We start from the raw sequence: 16928 nt of genomic DNA, 5'->3' as shown, positions 1-16928 counted from the left end.
AGGATTGAGTCCCACATGGGGCTCCCCGCATGGAGCCTGCTTCTCCCTCTGCCTGTGTCTCTGCCTCTCTCTATCTCTCATGAATAAATAAATATTAAAAAAAAAACAGTCAAACACTCATCTTCTATAGTAAGACATCAATAACAAATGCCTAAAAATGAATAATCGAGAGGTAGTAAGATAATGTTATGTAGAGACAAAAGGATATAGTAATATGTCAGCTAAAATTAATGAAAGGGGGAAGGAGTGACGGAATGCTGTTTTATTGTAATACACTTTGTAAAACAATAGGACTTTTTAAACTATGTGCATGTATAACTTTGATGAAAATAAAAAAGTAAAAAGTTCATCCTATGTTAAGACAGGAAAGGTGGGGCAGCCCCGGTGGCGCAGTGGTTTAGTGCCGCCTGCAGCCCAGGGCATGATCCTGGAGACCCTGGATCGAGTCCCATGTCAGGCTCTCTGCGTGGAGTCTGCTTCTCCCTCTGCCTGTATTTCTGCCTCTCTGTGTGTGTGTGTGTGTGTCTCTATGAATAAATAAATAAAATCTTTAAAAAAAAAAAAAAAGAGGAAAGGTGAAGAATGGTGTGTAAAGTATGCATAATTTATATTAAATAATCAGCAGAGGGGAGACAGAAGAGATGAGCATGTTTGTACATGAATAAAATATCTGATAATTACTAAGAAATTAACAACTTTATATTTAAATCAGTATGTCAGATAATGATTAAGAAATTAAGAACACTTGCCTCTGGTGACAACTGAGTGGCTACAAGACAAGGTTGGAAGGAGACTGTCTTTGTGTTTAAAATTTTGAACTATGTGAATGTATCAGCAACTAAGGATTTTAAATAAGTTTAATACAATACTTTAGGGCAGCCTGGGTGGCTCAGCAGTTTGGCGCCTGCCTTTGGCCCAGGGCGTGATCCTGGAGACCCGGTATCAAGTCCCACGTCGGGCTCTCTGCACAGAGCCTGCTTCTCCCTCTGCCTGTGTCTCTGCCTCTTTCTGTGTCCCTCATTAATAAATAAATAAAAATCTTTAAAAAAAAAAATAAGATAAAACTTTACTAAAGTCTATACCACTCTGATATCTTATTTCATAACTGCCTGAGCATTTAAGTAGACAAGAGATATGTCATTCACTTATTTATTAGTATGTGTTACTGTATAGTTAACTATGAGTTACCTCCTCAAAGAAGCTGAGAAAAGTTATTATTTCTTCTGATTGTTTTAGATCTACCACCTCCAATACACACCCAATACTGCACAATGCTGTGTAAACACTAGGCCTTTGCAGGCTGAGTGTTCTGTAGGAATTCAAATGAACATTGGGAGTTACAAAACTAGGAGACACAGCCACATGTTTATTTCAAATATTATACCCTAGACATTTGGAGGCCTCCAGGTAAAAAGTAATTTTGTGAATTCAAAAAGCTCTGGGGTTATGAATCAATTTATCCTCATAATCTTATTTCACAGAACAGCATTCAGAAAAAGGGGGAGCCATAATTGAAGTATGTCAGCAGCCTTCCAGAGTCTCAAAGAACAATTTCTTTCTTGAAGAAATATTGCTAGGGTGCTTTATTTTTGCCCCCCTCTCCCCCAAGCCTCCTGGATGTATTAAGGCATGGCACTTTACGTTACCTGGCAAAGACGGAGAAATTTACAGGTTAAAACAGATTTCTAATTCTTTTGGGATTACATCATCTTCTTTTTCTCCAATTTATTTATTTATTTATTTATTTATTTATTTATTTATTTATCTGAGAGAGAGAGAGAGAGAACATGCGCAAGCATAGTGGAGAGCAGCAGAGGGAGAGGGAACAGCAGACCCCTTGCTGAGCAGGGAGTCCAACACAGGGCTACATCCCAAAACTATGAGATCATGACTGAGCCGAAGGCAGACACTTAACTGAAGGGGCCATCCAGGCACCCAGGAATTACAGCATCTTATTTGGTTTTAGGGAAATAGTTTTAAGTTGAAAAAAATGAATAACTCTGAAAAATTAGTTGCCCTGTGATTTATTAGGTCAGATGATGAACTGCCTATAATTGGGGAGTTTTCAACAGGAGTATCAGATAAAATATTGTCATAATGAGTGGAAAACTGGACTAGAAAATTCCTAAGGTAGGTGTGCCTGGATGGCTCGGTTGGTTAAGCATCTAACTCTTGATCTCAGCTCAAGTCTCAGGGTAATGAGTTCAATCCCCATGTTGGCCTCCATACGGGGCATGGAGCATACTTAATTTTAAATATTTTTATTTATTTATTCATGAGAGACAGAGAGAAAGCGTGAGAGAGAGGCAGAGGGAGAAGCAGGCTCCATACAGGGAGCCCGACATGAGACTTGATCCTGGGACTCTAGGATCAGGCCTGAGCCAAAGGCAGGCACTAAACCGCTGACCCACCCAGGCATCCCTGAAGCATACTTTAAAAAAAAAAAAAAATCTAAGGTACATCCTAACAGTTATACACTCTATTAAGTTCTTAGACTTTATGAGATGGAATCAAAGGGAAATTATATGGTTTATTTTGTCAGGGCCACAAGTATCACTAAAAGCACAAAATATAAACAACTCAGTGTCAATTTACATGACTAAGGACAGATTTGAAAGCTGTCTACAAAAACAGAAAGTAATTTTTAGGAACTTCATTAGCAAGTGTACACTCTATTTCTATCATAGGAGATAATCAAATATTTGTAAATGAAACCTTGTATTTTCCTGAAAACAGTTCTCCAAAACTAAGTCTGCTTTTCAAATTTAACTTCATGAATTCACTCAGAATTTTCAAACTTACATATTATCATTTAAAGGTGAAAATTGGGGATCCCTGGGTGGCTCAGCGGTTTAGCGCCTGCCTTTGGCCCAGGGTGCGATGCTGGAGTCCCGGGATCGAGTCCCATGTCGGACTCCCAGCATGGAGCCTGCTTCTCCCTCTGCCTGTGTCTCTGCCTCTTTCTCTATGTCTATCATAAATAAATAAACAAATCTTTAAAAATAAATAAATAAATAAATAAAATAAAAGGTGAAAATTATGTATACAAGTTATTCTGTCTGGGATGTAATTTATAACCAGTACTGCCAGGCAATTTCAATTCCTAATGTCATATGGTGGTAAACACTACTTTGGTTCCTTCTATAAAGAAGGGTGAGATTGGCAGGCTGAAAGGATGGAATGATCCTAAGTCCCAAATAATATCATTGGGAGGCAAAATCAACTGGGACCACAAACCTTTGGGTGAGGCACTTAACATCTTGTTGCTGAAGGCACCTTTCCCTTTCTTCCTTAAACATCCGGAGATTAGATGGCTTTATGGTAGCTTTAATAACAAATTGATAAGAGAACTGTATCCTCAGAGTATATATAATCTAAGACTGATTGGTTGAACTCATAAGAACTTATGTACTATCAGTCAGATCCATATCCCTTGTGTTCAGGCAATGTCCTTATGAAACTATTTGTCATAGTTTCTTACCTATTCAATATCATTTTCATATAGTCTATTAAATTGAAGTAGTGAATACTAAATTATAGAATTAATGGAACAAAAAACTAGTTAAGCAATAATCTGTTAAAGTGTAAGATTAATGTAGACTTCCTTTAAAAATGTTAGTCACCTCAATAGGTACAGAAATTTTTTTAAAGATTTATTTATTTGGGCGCCTGGGTGGTTCAGCCGCAAGCATCTGCCTTTAGCTTAAGTCATAATCCCAGGGTCCTAGGATGGAGCCCTATTATGGGGATCTCTGCTCAGCAGGAAGTGGGCTTCTCCCCTTCCCTCTGGATGCCATTCCCCCTGCTTACACTCTCACTCCCTTACTGTCAAATAAATAAATAAAATCTAAAAAATAAAAATATATTTGCATTTAAAAAAAATTTATTTAAGAGAGAAAGAGAAAGAGAGAGAGAGCGCGCACACACAAGGGCAGGAACGAGGGAAGGAGCAGAGAAAATCCTCAAGCGGGGAGTCCCCACTGAACATGGAGCCTGAAATAGGGCTTAATCCCAGAACCCTGAGATCATGACCTGAGCTGAAATCAAGAGTCAGATACTTAACCTGAGCCACTCAGGTGCCCCAGTATAGAAATTTTTTTTAAGAGTTTGGAAAGGTACTTGATGCATAGTTACTATCATTCTTAACCTTTAAGATTGTGTTAGATTTTTTTTCTAAATTGTTAAAAAGACTCTTCCAATTAGAAATACTAAATTCCAGGGGCGCCTGGGTGGCTCAGTCCATTAAGCGTCAGACTCTTGATCTCACCTCAGGTCTGGATCTCAGAGTCATGAGTTCAAGCCCCATGTTGCGGTCCACACTCAGTAGGGAATCTGTTTGGGATTCTCCCTCTTCCTCTGACCCCACACCCCCACCTCCATGCATGTGTTTTTTTCTCTCTCACTCAAATAAATAAATAAAATATTTTTAAAAATAATCAATGTCTAATTCTAATAATTTTTATTTTACTTCTTTCTTCAATGAAGACTATTAGAATATTAACTATCAGGGATGCCTGGGTGGCTCAGCGGTTGAGTATCTGCCCTTGGCTCAGGGCATGATCCCAGAGTCCCAGGATCAAGTCCCACATCGGGTTCCCTGCATGGAGCTTGCTTCTCCCTCTGCCTATATCACTGTGTCTCTTATGAATAAATAAGTAAAATCTTAAAAAAAAAAAAGAATATTAGCTATCAAAGAAAAATTTTTTTCAAGAAAGAAAAACACTAGCCCCAGACCTGTTAAACCAGTCTGTGTGACAGGTTAAAAAAATTTTCCTAGTCATTGATTGAAAAGGAAAAAGAATGTTACATAGTGATCTACACCTGAACCTGTTCACAGCATTTAAGAGAGGTATCAGATCACAGAGTTCTGCAGCTGGCTTTCACAATGCCAGTTCTTTGACATAACTTAGTCAATTATCTGAACTGTAAATTCATTAATACAAATGTCACCATTTCCCCACTTTCCCTACGATTTTAAAACAACTAAATCTTATGTTTGATGTATTTCTGCTATGTCTGCACTGGTAATTCAAAACAAAACTTTTGGGATGCCTGGATGGCTCCGGCCGTGGAACATGTGACTCTTGGTCTCCAGGTTGTGGGTTCAAATTCCACAGTGGATGTAGAGATTACTGAAAAAAAAACATTTAAAAACAAAACTTCTGCAACACAAGTAAACAGAGGCAAATTTGTAAATTAATACTATGCCTTTGATAACTTTCATAGGATGCTTCACTATGTTTGTTAATTACTCTTGGATTCACAATAGTCCTCCTGTAATTAGAAAAGAGGAAACTGAGACAAGAAGTTGGAAGAGACTTGCTACTTTGTAGCAAGTAGGCACCCACCTAAACACTGCAGATGCTGTCCTACTCTATTGGTCTACAATACTTTTTTTTTTTTTTTTTAACAATACTTTCCTTAAAAGTGCCTGTCAGCACAGATATATAATAGAAGCAAGCATGCTTCTCAATCTGCACTCTGCACTTTGGGTTGAAAAAAAAAAAAAAAAAGAATGAAAAGAGATTCAAGGGGACAAACATTTGAGACTGAAGACCAAGTCATTAGGTTTATTCCACACACTGGGAAATTACAGAAACACTGCTTAAATAGATAAAATCAGGGTGTCCTCAGGTCTTTTGATTTCCATCTTAAACTTCAAACAAAAAACATCTGAAGTTAAAGTATTTCCCCAACCTGAGTAGTTATATTTTTATATGCTTCTATAAAACCCACAAGGCCTACAGAAGTCCCCGATAATGACAGCTGATTCCAAGTGTCCACTAGTGTTTACTTCTCCGTCTTCAAACCCAAAATAATGCTGGCATTGACCCAGGCAGAACCTTTACGCACATTTCCCCTTGAAATCACTAGCTTCACATCCACTTTCCTACGTTCTATCTCCAATAGCTTCCCTTGATCAGTATAGCAAACGGCAAGGAGAGTAAAAACAGACATGTACATTTACTACGTCCCTCACAGAAAATATAATAAAATCCAGAGGCAGGAACTGGCAAGGGACAACTCGCCTGGCCCTGGCTCCCACAACACAAAGACACAGCAAGAGCAACAGAAGCCAGGGCGCTTGCACCCCACACCTCACTCCGCGAGGGGAAGACGACTTTCAATGCAGCTGGACCTAATCCTCAACATCCCTCGCCCACGTGGGTCTTCTCCCTCTCCCGGGCGCCGGGTCGGACCGGAGAGAGGTCTGGAAGGAATCAGCCCAAGCCGAGGCTAGGGAGAGGGATGGTGGCGAGCTCCAGGCAGACACTCCAGCCCCTCCTTGGAGGCCCTGGGCTGTACGACTCCCAGTTCCGGGGTCTGAACTCCCAGCTCCCACCCCGAGACCCCAGTCCCCTCCGCTATCCCAGGAGGGGGAACTCAAGGGCCCAGGACTGCAGAGCGGACTGGGCTGCCCCGCACGGGTCCGGACGGGAGTGAGCCCGGGCCGCGTGCGGGCGGAAGATGGGAGGCGCCCCCCCACCCCGCTGCCGCTGCCCTCCCCGGGCCCCAGCCTCTCCAGATCCCGGATCATAGGCTCTGGGGCGGCCCTCACCTCACCTCAGGGCGGAGGCGTCCGGGGTCCGGCGGCGCCGGGAAGCCCCCGAGCAGAGGCGGTTCTAGGCGGGAGGAGACGCCGGCAGCTCCGGCGATGGCTGACAGGCGCGCAGCACCAGGCCGGCCGGGCACACGGGGGAGGGGCGGGGCCTCACGGGAGGCGGCCCCGGCCCCGCCCCCGCCCCGCCCCGCCCCTGCCTCCCACCTCAGCGAGCGAGCTCCATGAGGTGACTACGTCGGGGTTACTCCGGGACGTTCACCTCCGACCCCGCTCGCGGCTGCGGCGCAGTCTGGCCGGCCTCGAGGAGAGGCGCGGGCCCCGGGGCCGGCCGACAGCCAATGAGAGGGCGGCACGGGGCGGGGCGACGTGAGGCGATGCGGATGGTCCGAGCGCCGCTCTGCCATTCGGGGCCCAGCGGCGAGAGGGCGGGCGGGACCCGGGCGGTCGCGGCGCCCCCGGCTCGGCCTTCGCCGCCCCCTCTGCCGGGGGCGGGGACGGAGCCAGCCGGCCTTTTCCCCCACCTCGCGGAGAGGGAGATGAGGGAAATGGCCCCACATGCACCTCCCAGGAGAGAGAGAGGCGCCCGGGCTGCAGAAAGTGAGGGGCCGGCGGGCTTGCAGCACAGGAAGGGAGTCCAGAACCAAAGAGGACTGACCCGTGTAGGCCTCGAGGGACCCTATCGTTTTTATTCCTATCCCCCTGAAGAGATAGATATTGCATCCTTAAACGCCAAGAATCACACAGGCTGGTTTCCAAGTTAGTACAGGCTAACTAACTCCTGCTCCGGAACAACACAACCAGCCCCTTGGCTTGCTCAGCAGCCGCAAAGCACCCTACCCCAAAGGGTTCTGAGGTGCAGGATCCTGGAGCATTGAGGGAAAGCCTCAATAAAGGAAAATCAGTAAGAAGGGATGGACAACAGTCCTTTCTACCTTAAGCAGAGAAAATAGATGGCAGTCCTTTCCTGATTTCTCGGATTGACACATGCCTCCCAAACTCCATTGTGGTTACACCACGTCAATGAACAGAAGCCAACCAATTTCTCTAGCTTTGCCAGTTACTTCACAGCAAGACATTCACGGTGGCTGTTGAAAAGTAATATTAACACGAAAGAGTCCCAGTATATAATACAATTATCGGCTGGAAAAGAAAGAAAATTGGAGAAAAATGCACTTCAGAAATATGGGGTGAGTTTAACCCCTTACAAGAATTTAATGAAACACCCAGAATAATTTCCTGATCTTTGCACTGTCTTGTTCTAAAGGTCCGGAGAGGTATGGTAAATGATTTGGTGGGAAGAAGTTCTATGTCAGAAGGCAAAAATGGTAGAAATACACACCTGAGGTCAGAAGTTCTTGGGCAGAAGCTAAGGCAGAAAGATAGGAAGACTGGTCAACAAGAACAATATTCACCTAGGACTCCTCATAATACCACTAGGTGGTGGCTTCTCCAAGAGTTTACCAACCTACTTAAGTAGGGACTGGAAACAGAAATTTGGAATAACTGTGTCATTGGATGCGTCTGTCAATGAACAGAAATAGGAAAAGTTAGAACTTTAAAGATAATTGGGCATATTGCTGGAGGGGAAGGTGGGTGCTCCAGTGGGTGGAGGATGGGCTAAATGGTGCTCCAGTGGGTGGAGAATAGGCTAATGGGTGATGGGTATTAAGGAGGGCACTTAGTGTGATGAGCACTGGGTGCTACTTAACAGTGATGAATTAGTAAATTCTACTCCTGATTCCTATATTACACTATATATTAACTAGAGTTTAAACAAAAACTTGATACAAAAAAAAATTTTAATAAAAATTTTTTAAAGATAATTGAGCATAACTTCCTGGTTTAACAAAATGTTTGACTTGGCTGACTGGGGGGTGGGGGAGAGCTCCAGTTAAAGGGAAGCTTTGCCTCTTCCTAATAGTGCTTTTATGCTGGCATGAAGGAAATGACTTTGGAAAGAACTACAAATCTTGAGGCTGCCTCTTACTTTTCATAAATGTTTCCTATTTCTTATTAGGTAATAGGAACTTGGCCCCCAAGATTCTTAGTGATGTTGCTGTTTATCAGCCTTAGGAACACTGCAAAACCAGGAGGTTACTATCAGGAACTGTCCTTATGTGAAACTTTAGCAAGCCCTTATCCTGCTTTTGTCCTCACTGAATATTTGAGGTAATTGAGCTCCGAGGAGAACCAGACAAGGAAAGGCCTGATGAAAGAACTACAGTGGAAGAAAACAAAGGATGAGTTTGAATATCCCAAGACCACTTACATAAGGTCCAGTTATTATCAAACGTTAAGATGAATGGGTAGACAACTATGTCTTTAAAACAGTACATCTACAATTTCAACAGCTCCTCGGTGTTGTGCTATTTGGTGCATGCCACAACCTGCCCATCTCTAGTATAAACTCTTCAGAGCTCTTCCCTGAGTTCTTGCTACACAAGCCAATAGATCTGTAGCAGCGGAGGAAGAGAGCCAAAGGGTGGAGAAAACTTACTATACAAGACTAACAGGTGGAAGAGAAGAGAGTGAATGGAGTGGCACACTTCTAGAAGCTGAAACTAGATGGCTAGAAGGGGCTAAATTGTGTTCCAAAATTCATATGTTGAAATGCTAACCCCCACTGCCTCAAAATGTGAGGGTATTTGAGGAGGAAATTAAAATTTTATTTTTTTAAGATTTTATTTATTTTTTCATGAGAGACAGAGAGAGAGAGGGGTTGAGAGAGAGGCAGAGATACAGGCAGAGGAGAAGCAGGCTCCATGCAGGGAGCCTGACATGGGACATGATCCCGGGACTCCAGGATCATGCCCTGGGCTGAAGCCAGGCACTAAACTGCTGAGCCACCCAGGGATCCCCAGAAATTAAAATTTTAAGTGGGGTGATTAATACAGGCCCTAATTCCAAATGACTTGCATCCTTATAAGAAGAGGAGATTAGGACACAAAGAGGGAAGACCATCTGTGAATCACAATTGATGAAGCACTTACCAGGATTGTGGCTCTTATGCTGGAGAAGATGGCCATTTACAAGCCAAAGAGAGAAGCCTCAGAAGAGACCAACCCTGCAGACACCTTGATCTCGGACTTAGAGCCTCCAGAACTGTGAAGAAATAAATACCTGTTGTTTAAGCCATGCAGTTTGTGGTACTTTATTATGGCAGCCCTAGAAAATGAATACAAGTTACCAAATATCAAATGGCTTCCGGGTTTTTCAGGAAGGTTAAAATGAAGGTATCAGGGATTTATCCTGAGCATTCCAGCTACTTTCCAGCCTTAAAAATGGTTTCTCACCCTACTGTGAGGAAAGTTAAGAAGACTCCAAGCAGTCTCTGTAAGGTGATTACAATCTAGTTAGGAAGACAAAACTAAACACCAATACAGTGTCTATGTCTTGCTCCTGATGATAGCCATGTGGATTTTACAAAAGCCATATATAGGAGAGGATACATTCTCAAAAATGTGTAAGCCCTGGGGCACCTGGGTGGCTCAATGGTTGTGTCTGCCTCCAGCTCAGGTTGTGAACCTGGGGTCCTGGAATCGAGTCCCACATCAGGCTCCTGGTGGGGAGCCTGCTTTTCCCTCTGCCTATGTCTGTCTGTCTCTCTGTCTCTCATAAATAAATAAAATCTTAAAAAAAAATAAAATAAAAATTTTTAAAAAATGAGTAAGCCTTGAAATACATAAACAGCATGTGTGTCAACGTCCAAGCCATTTTGGCACTTTATTGTCAGTTCTATTTTAGTGTAGGATAGTGTTTCTCAATGTCCACTCACCACCTGAAACAGAATCACTAGGTGCTTGGGACACCTGGGTGGCTCAGCAGTTGAGCGTCTGCCTTCGGCTCAGAATATGTTCCGGGAGTCCCAGGATCGAGTCCCACATTGGGCTCCCTGCATGGAGGCTGCTTCTCCTCCCTCTGCCTGTGTCTCTGCCTCTCTCTGTATCTCTCATGAATAAATAAATATTAAAAAAATAAAAAAAGAATCACTAGGTGCTTGTCAAAAATTCAGATTCCCAGCCCTACTGCAGACTTTCTAAAGTAGTAATTATTCACCCTAAAGCTTGAGAACGGTAATTTAGGGCTGATCATTATTGTTCCCTCTCAGTTAAACAGCAATGCCTCAAATACTTCCACTTCTAAGACATGAAAATCTCAGGTCAGACCAGAGTTAAACCAAGGGAGGAAAGAAAGTACCTTAATAGGGAACAGAATGGTGAACACCCCCTGTCCTGGTGGTTGGCCATGGTTCCAAACTCCTTAAGTAGCAAGGTCAGTGATCAACCTTTACAATAGAAGACAGAGGAACCCCTGGGATGTTATTTCCCACTGGCCTCCAGCAGATAACATATACTCTAACCTGCCTTCTAGCTCTTGCCATGCCTATTCTGACCTTTGCTGATGCTACCAAACTCATCCTTCTTCCCTTTTATTTTCTGAATCTTTCTAGTCCTTGGAAGTCCTATTTTCTCTACGAAGATCTCTTTTACTTCTCCAGCTCCCATTGATTTCTCTCTCCTCTGAATTCTTGCACCAGTCTGGTCACCACTACATTGTTCAGCATTTATTGGGCTATAATTTTTTTTGTGTATGTAGGTTTTAGCTCTCCAAATGAATTTTAATAATCTTAAAGGCAGAGAGCATTTTCTTACAGTTTGGTACTCCCCTCTGTAGCTCTTATAGTAGGCTTAGGTATAGATATTAGTAAGTGTTTCACTGACTGAAATGAAGATTAGCTCTGTACCTGAGAGGCCACTCTGTTCCTGATGTCTGCTTATCCGTCTTCATGTCACCTCTGAGAGGCAAAGACGCCAGTAGGATACTTGGCTGCTTTATAGATGGACAGACTTCATCAAGAAAGTCAGTGCCTTGACCAGAATTTTGTGGCTCCAGTGGTGAGATAAGGGAAAAAGACATAAAGGCCTTATCTGAACACTATGCTTCTTTGCTCTGGTCAGCCATTCAGGTTTGTCCAGAGTTAAGTGCCTGAGGGAACTTCACACCATAAGGTCAGAAAATGTCCTCAGGGAGGGCACTTCATAAGTCTGTTCCTGATGATGAAAGGTAGGATTACACAATGAAGGACATAGTTCATAGTGGAGACTTACCATGATGTTTTCACATGGATACTTGGGTTTTCACAAGGCATTTCAGTTCTTCCTCCCTCCTTGTTATTCAATCCTGAACACCTAGTCCCCATCCATATTTGGTAGTTACCTAATCTTAGCCACTTCTTCCACAATACCTCCATATCTTTTTTTTTCACATCCCTCAGAACTATACAGCTAGAGAAAGTTTAAAGGGTCCTTTTAAGCTAAAGGCAGGAAAATGGACAAGATGACTCATTTAGGTCTTGCTCAATGCTGGGATTTTGACATTTTGTATTGATCAGCTTTATTTTTCTCATCTCTCTCCTGCAAACCAATGAAAATGCTTCCCATGAATTTACTTTCTACTCCTGTCCTCACCTTCTCTTCAGACTTTTCCAGTGTCTCCATTACTCCTCACATATCAGACTCAGTGTTTTCCTGCTACATGTTTAAGTCTCCACCTATCTACTCTAAATACCCTTACTCTCCATTGTATTATTCTAGATGCAACACAATAAATAAAAAAATACAACACTAGTAACTTTTATCAAGCCTCCAGTTTCAAGGGAAAATGAGCTATCACTCAACTTCCTTTTGTTCCTTCCTTCCTTCAGTCTTAAACTTTTACTATATCATAACTTGGACAGAAGACCTCACAATATTCCTGTCCTTTTTACTCTGACCTCTGGTCAACACATCAGACCAACAGGTAGAAAGCCAAGTCCCCAACACAAGCCTTGTTCATCAGTGGACCTGCTGTCTTCCAATGTGCCAAATTTTTTTAATTAAAATGGAAAAGAAGAGAGAAGGATAAGGGAAACCAAAAATGAATGAAAATAAAATGTAGTTTTTTTTTTAAGATTTTATTTATTTATTTGAGAGAGAAAGAGAGAGAGACGTAGTGAGAAAGAGCATGAGCAGGGGATAAAAGGAGAAGCAGGCTCCCTGTTGAGCAGGGAGCCCAATGTGGGGCTTGATTCCAGGACCCTGGGATCATGACCTGAGCTAAAGGCAGACACTTAACCAACTGAGCCACCCAGGCACCCCTAAAATGTAGTTTAAATCAATGAATGGGGGGCATCTTGGGACTCGGTTGAGTAGCTGACTCTTAATTTCTTGCTCAGGTCATGATTTCAGAGTTCTGATATGGAGCCCCATTGGTGGAGAGTCAACTTGGGATTCTCCCTCTCCCTCTGCCCCTGCCCACCCTCTAAAATAAAGAAATAAATTTAAAAAAAAAATCAAGCAATCAATCAATGAGATGGCTATAATAAATTGAAGAGCATAGTTTTGGGGGTCAATATAGGCAAGCAAGAGTGAGAAGAACTGATTCTTAGAACTGGTAATCTAAGCCAAAAATACCTCAAGAGCAGCAGGGATTTGTTCTATATTGTAAAGAGCCTGAGCTCTTTATCAGATAGATCAGGTTTTATTTATTTTTTTTTAAAGATTTTTTATTTATTCATTCAGAGAGAGCAAAGAGAGAGGCAAAGACACAGGCAGAGGGAGAAGCAAGCAGGCTCCATGCAGGAAGCCCGACATGGGACTTGACCCCGGGTCTCCAGGATCACACCCCGGGCTGCAGGCGGCGCCAAACTGCTGCGCCACCAGGGCTGCCCTAGATCAGGTTTTAAATCTTGACTGTCACTAATTAGTTCTGTGACCTTGAACAAATAGACCCCCTTTACTGAGCCTCAGTTTCCTTGTCTATAAAACTGAGGTATAATAGCTACCTTATAATGTTGTGTTTTGGATGAAATATTATAAACAAAATGTGAAGTTTCTAACACAGAGCTTGGACTATAACAAGCACACTGAAAATACCACTTCCCCTCTCCCTTCTGTGCCCCCTTCTATCTCCTACAGTGCTCAGTACAAGAACAAAATATCCTATGGATGCTCATTTCATTGAGGAATGATTTTTTTTTTAAGATTTTATTTATTTATTCATGAGAGACACAGAGAGGCAGAGACACAGGCAGAAGGAGAAGCAGGCTCCCGACGAGAGCCTGATGTGATACTCGATCCCAGGACCCCAAGATCATAACCTGAGCCAAAGGCAGATTCTCAACCACTGAGCCACCCAGGTGCCAAAATGATTATGTTATTCAATTCACCACCCCACTCACCGGAGACCAATAGTCCCAGGATAACTGAGCATATGATTAGAGACCTAGAGAGAATTTGAATCCTTTACCCTTATTTAGATGGAGCAAGTAAACAGGCGAAGTGACTGTGACCCAGGCTTCTAAAAAAAGCTGAAGGGTTGGTGCTCTGAGCCCTGTTCAGCCCCATGCTCGTACCACACTGAAAAGGCTCTTTGGCCTCTTTGGCAAGGATATAGGACAACAGGAACTTTCATATACTGCAGATGGAAGTGTAAATGGGGACATCCTCTTAGAAAAGAGTTTGGCATTAGTTAGTAAAGCTCTGTCTACCCTATAATCCAATTTCCATTTCTGAATTTATACTCTGGAGAAACTTTCATATGTGCCATATGTTCATTATGGCCCCAAACTGTAAACAGTCCTATGTGTCTCAGCAGTAGAATGGATACATAATTGTGAGGCATGCTGAAGGGGAGGTGGGTGGAGGGGTGGAGTAACTGAGTGATGGGCATTAAGGAGAGCACATGATGTGATGAGCACTGGGTGTTCTACTGTATGTTGGCAAATTGGATTTAAATAAAGAAAAAAATTATGAGACATTCGTACAATGGAGTATTAGAAAACAATGAGAATGAAAAAAAATATTGCTACATGAAATACAGATGAGTTTTACAAATAAATTGTTGAGCAAAAAAAAATCCAGACAAAAGGTATGTTTCCTGTTACATAAAGTTCAAAAAAATAGGCAAAACTCATCTATGGCAGTACAAGTTTGGATAATGGTTACTCCTGATGGTAGGTAGTGACTGGGAGGGGTCAGAGAGAGAGGTATATCCATTTTCTGTTATATATAACAAACAGTTTACTTTGAAATACAAAAAAAGTGATTCTATTTATTTTGCCAGTAGGCAAAATTTAAAAAGTCTATTTTAAATGATACATATACAGATAATTCACTATTTTTAGAAAGCATGGGTAAATAATGATTGGGAGGAGGGAAAGAAGTGTGATCAGAAGATAAACAGCTTCTGTGACAATGGTGATGTCCAATTTCTTCATTAGGGTGATGACTACATAGTGTGCGCATTATTATTACTATTATTATTATTAAAACTGTACTTATATTCTATATACTCTTCTATATGTATGATACATTCCACAATAAAAGAATTTAAATGAGTGGATCCCTGGGTGGCTCAGCGGTTTGGCGCCTGCCTTCGGCCCAGGGCGTGATCCTGGAGACCCAGGATTGAGTCCCACGTCGGGCTCCCTGCATGGAGCCTGCTTCTCCCTCTGCCTGTGTCTCTGCCTCTCTCTCTCTCTATCATGAATAAATAATAAAATAAAATGTTTAAAAAAAAAGAATTTAAATGAAACCAACCAACAAGCATGTACCTTTAAAAGAAAGGAGAGCAAAGCATGGCATTAAGATAATTTTAGAACTGTAAGAGGCCTTCAAAATGATCTTGTCTAACCATTTCAAGAAACTGAAATAGAGGCCAGAGAACTTCAGTGATTTACTCAAGGTGATTCAGTCAATTACAGAGCCTAATCTAGAACCTAGGTAAACCTCCTCGCTTCTTGTCAAGTGCTCCTCCCACAGACCCACCTTGATTGATCCATCCAGTCCTAGTCTCCAATTATCTTCCAGAGTCACATTTTTCATCTGCACACATCAGAAAATTCACCTATGTTATAGCTTTTTTTTTTCCTCCTAAATTAGAAACCTTTGCTGCGGGTAAAGGAGATCAGGAGGAAAAAAAAGGAGATCAAGAGAAATAATCCTTTCCTCTACAAGTACTCCAAACACTTCAAAAACCAGTCATTAATTAATTAATTAATAATTTAATAATTTAAAAAATTAATAAATAAATACCCCAAACAAACAAACAAAAACAGTCAAAATATCTAGTAGTACAGAAAGAGACCCAGATATTTTGCCTTGTTAATGCAGCTCTCTTGCTTCTCTGTATCCCACAACGTAGCTACACAAATATGCAGGGTGATTTTGGGGGTTTTGAGACACAAAGGAAAAGGGAAGGGCCTGAAAATTGATAAAACTCTTCCAATTTATCTTTGTTGAAGCATTTAGGAAGAGTGAGTTCTGCCACCTTGTGACATAGAATGACAATAGTGAGCCCTAGATCCTTTCCTACCCCTGCCCCAAGGGGGCAGCACTGTAAGGTAGCATCAGCATCCAGGAAGGAACTAATCTACAGAATATTTCAAATAGATTGGGAGTGGGGGTGGGAGGGTTTGTCTGATATCCTAAGGGAGCAGAGAATCATGTAATCATGTTAAGAAAGGGGATCCCTGGGTGGCTCAGCGGTTTAGCACCTGCCTTTGGCCCGGGGCGGAATCCTGGAGTCCCGGGATCGAGTCCCGCGTCGGGCTCCCAGCATGGAGCCTGTTTCTCCCTCCTCCTGTGTCTCTGCCTCTCTCTCTCTCTCTCTATCATAAATAAATAAATAAATCTTAAAAAAAAAACTGATTAATCATGTTAAGAAAATAGTAAGCAAAACTCATGACACTCAGGGAAAGTAACGGAGCCCTTAATTCTGCCCTACCCACCTACCCAGCTAAGAGAATCAGGCAATTGCAGCAGGGAAAAAGAGGATAAGACAGTGTTGCTCTGGGTCAATAAAGATCTGAGGCACTTGTGTTCCCTCCACTCAGTGGCCTTGCTTCTCTGTTTCTTTCCATAGCAAAACATCTTGAAAAAGTTATATACACTTTTTCACCTCCAATTCCCTCTCAGACATTTCTTGCTTCCACCACTCTGCTGGAACTGCTCACAAAATCCACGGATACTGTCTTTATTATACACAACTTCTCCACATTTGACCAACTGATTCCTTCATTGAAAGACTCTTTATTGGCTTCTATGCCATCCCCTCTCCTGTTTTTTTTTTTTAACTCTGATGTCACCACCTCAGAGAAGCCTGTCCCTACCACATGAATGTAACCTCTGCCAGTAGCCCTTCACCTCATCACCTGCTTGCTGCTTCACAACTATCATAGCCTCAATTATCTTGTATTTGCATTCGTGTATTATCATTACCCCTCTGCACTATTTTATTTTCAACTGTATTAATTGTCTGCTTCCCATCATTTTATGTGAACAAAGACTTGATCTGGCTCACTGACACAGTAGGCCTACATTACTAT

The 16928-nt window shown here is 42.3% G+C and overlaps 2 protein-coding genes across 15 annotated transcripts in view; one reads left to right on the top strand and one right to left on the bottom strand.

Annotated features, from left to right (window-relative positions):
* Positions 1-16928, bottom strand: part of ACACA (acetyl-CoA carboxylase alpha) — a 284702-nt gene that overhangs the window by 233764 nt on the left and 34010 nt on the right. For 4 of the 14 annotated variants that reach the window (XM_072779611.1, XM_072779615.1, XM_072779612.1 and 1 more), the window contains one exon: positions 9553-9664. The exons of 6 other annotated variants lie outside the window; for them this stretch is intronic. The gene's annotated coding sequence lies outside the window, so the exon portion shown is untranslated. Of the gene's footprint in view, positions 1-6564; positions 6716-9552; positions 9665-11306; positions 11561-16928 lie in introns of those variants that run through there. 4 more of the 14 variants (XM_072779610.1, XM_072779614.1, XM_072779619.1 and 1 more) reach the window with 3 other exon arrangements.
* Positions 1-16928, top strand: part of C16H17orf78 (chromosome 16 C17orf78 homolog) — a 47956-nt gene that overhangs the window by 15973 nt on the left and 15055 nt on the right. The gene's annotated exons all lie outside the window — the stretch shown is intronic.

This window comes from Canis lupus, chromosome 16 (genome assembly GCF_048164855.1).
Source record: "Canis lupus baileyi chromosome 16, mCanLup2.hap1, whole genome shotgun sequence".
Taxonomy (NCBI): Eukaryota; Metazoa; Chordata; class Mammalia; order Carnivora; family Canidae; genus Canis; species Canis lupus.
The sequence above is the reverse complement of the archived record's forward strand: the minus strand, read 5'-3'. Positions and strand labels throughout refer to the sequence as shown.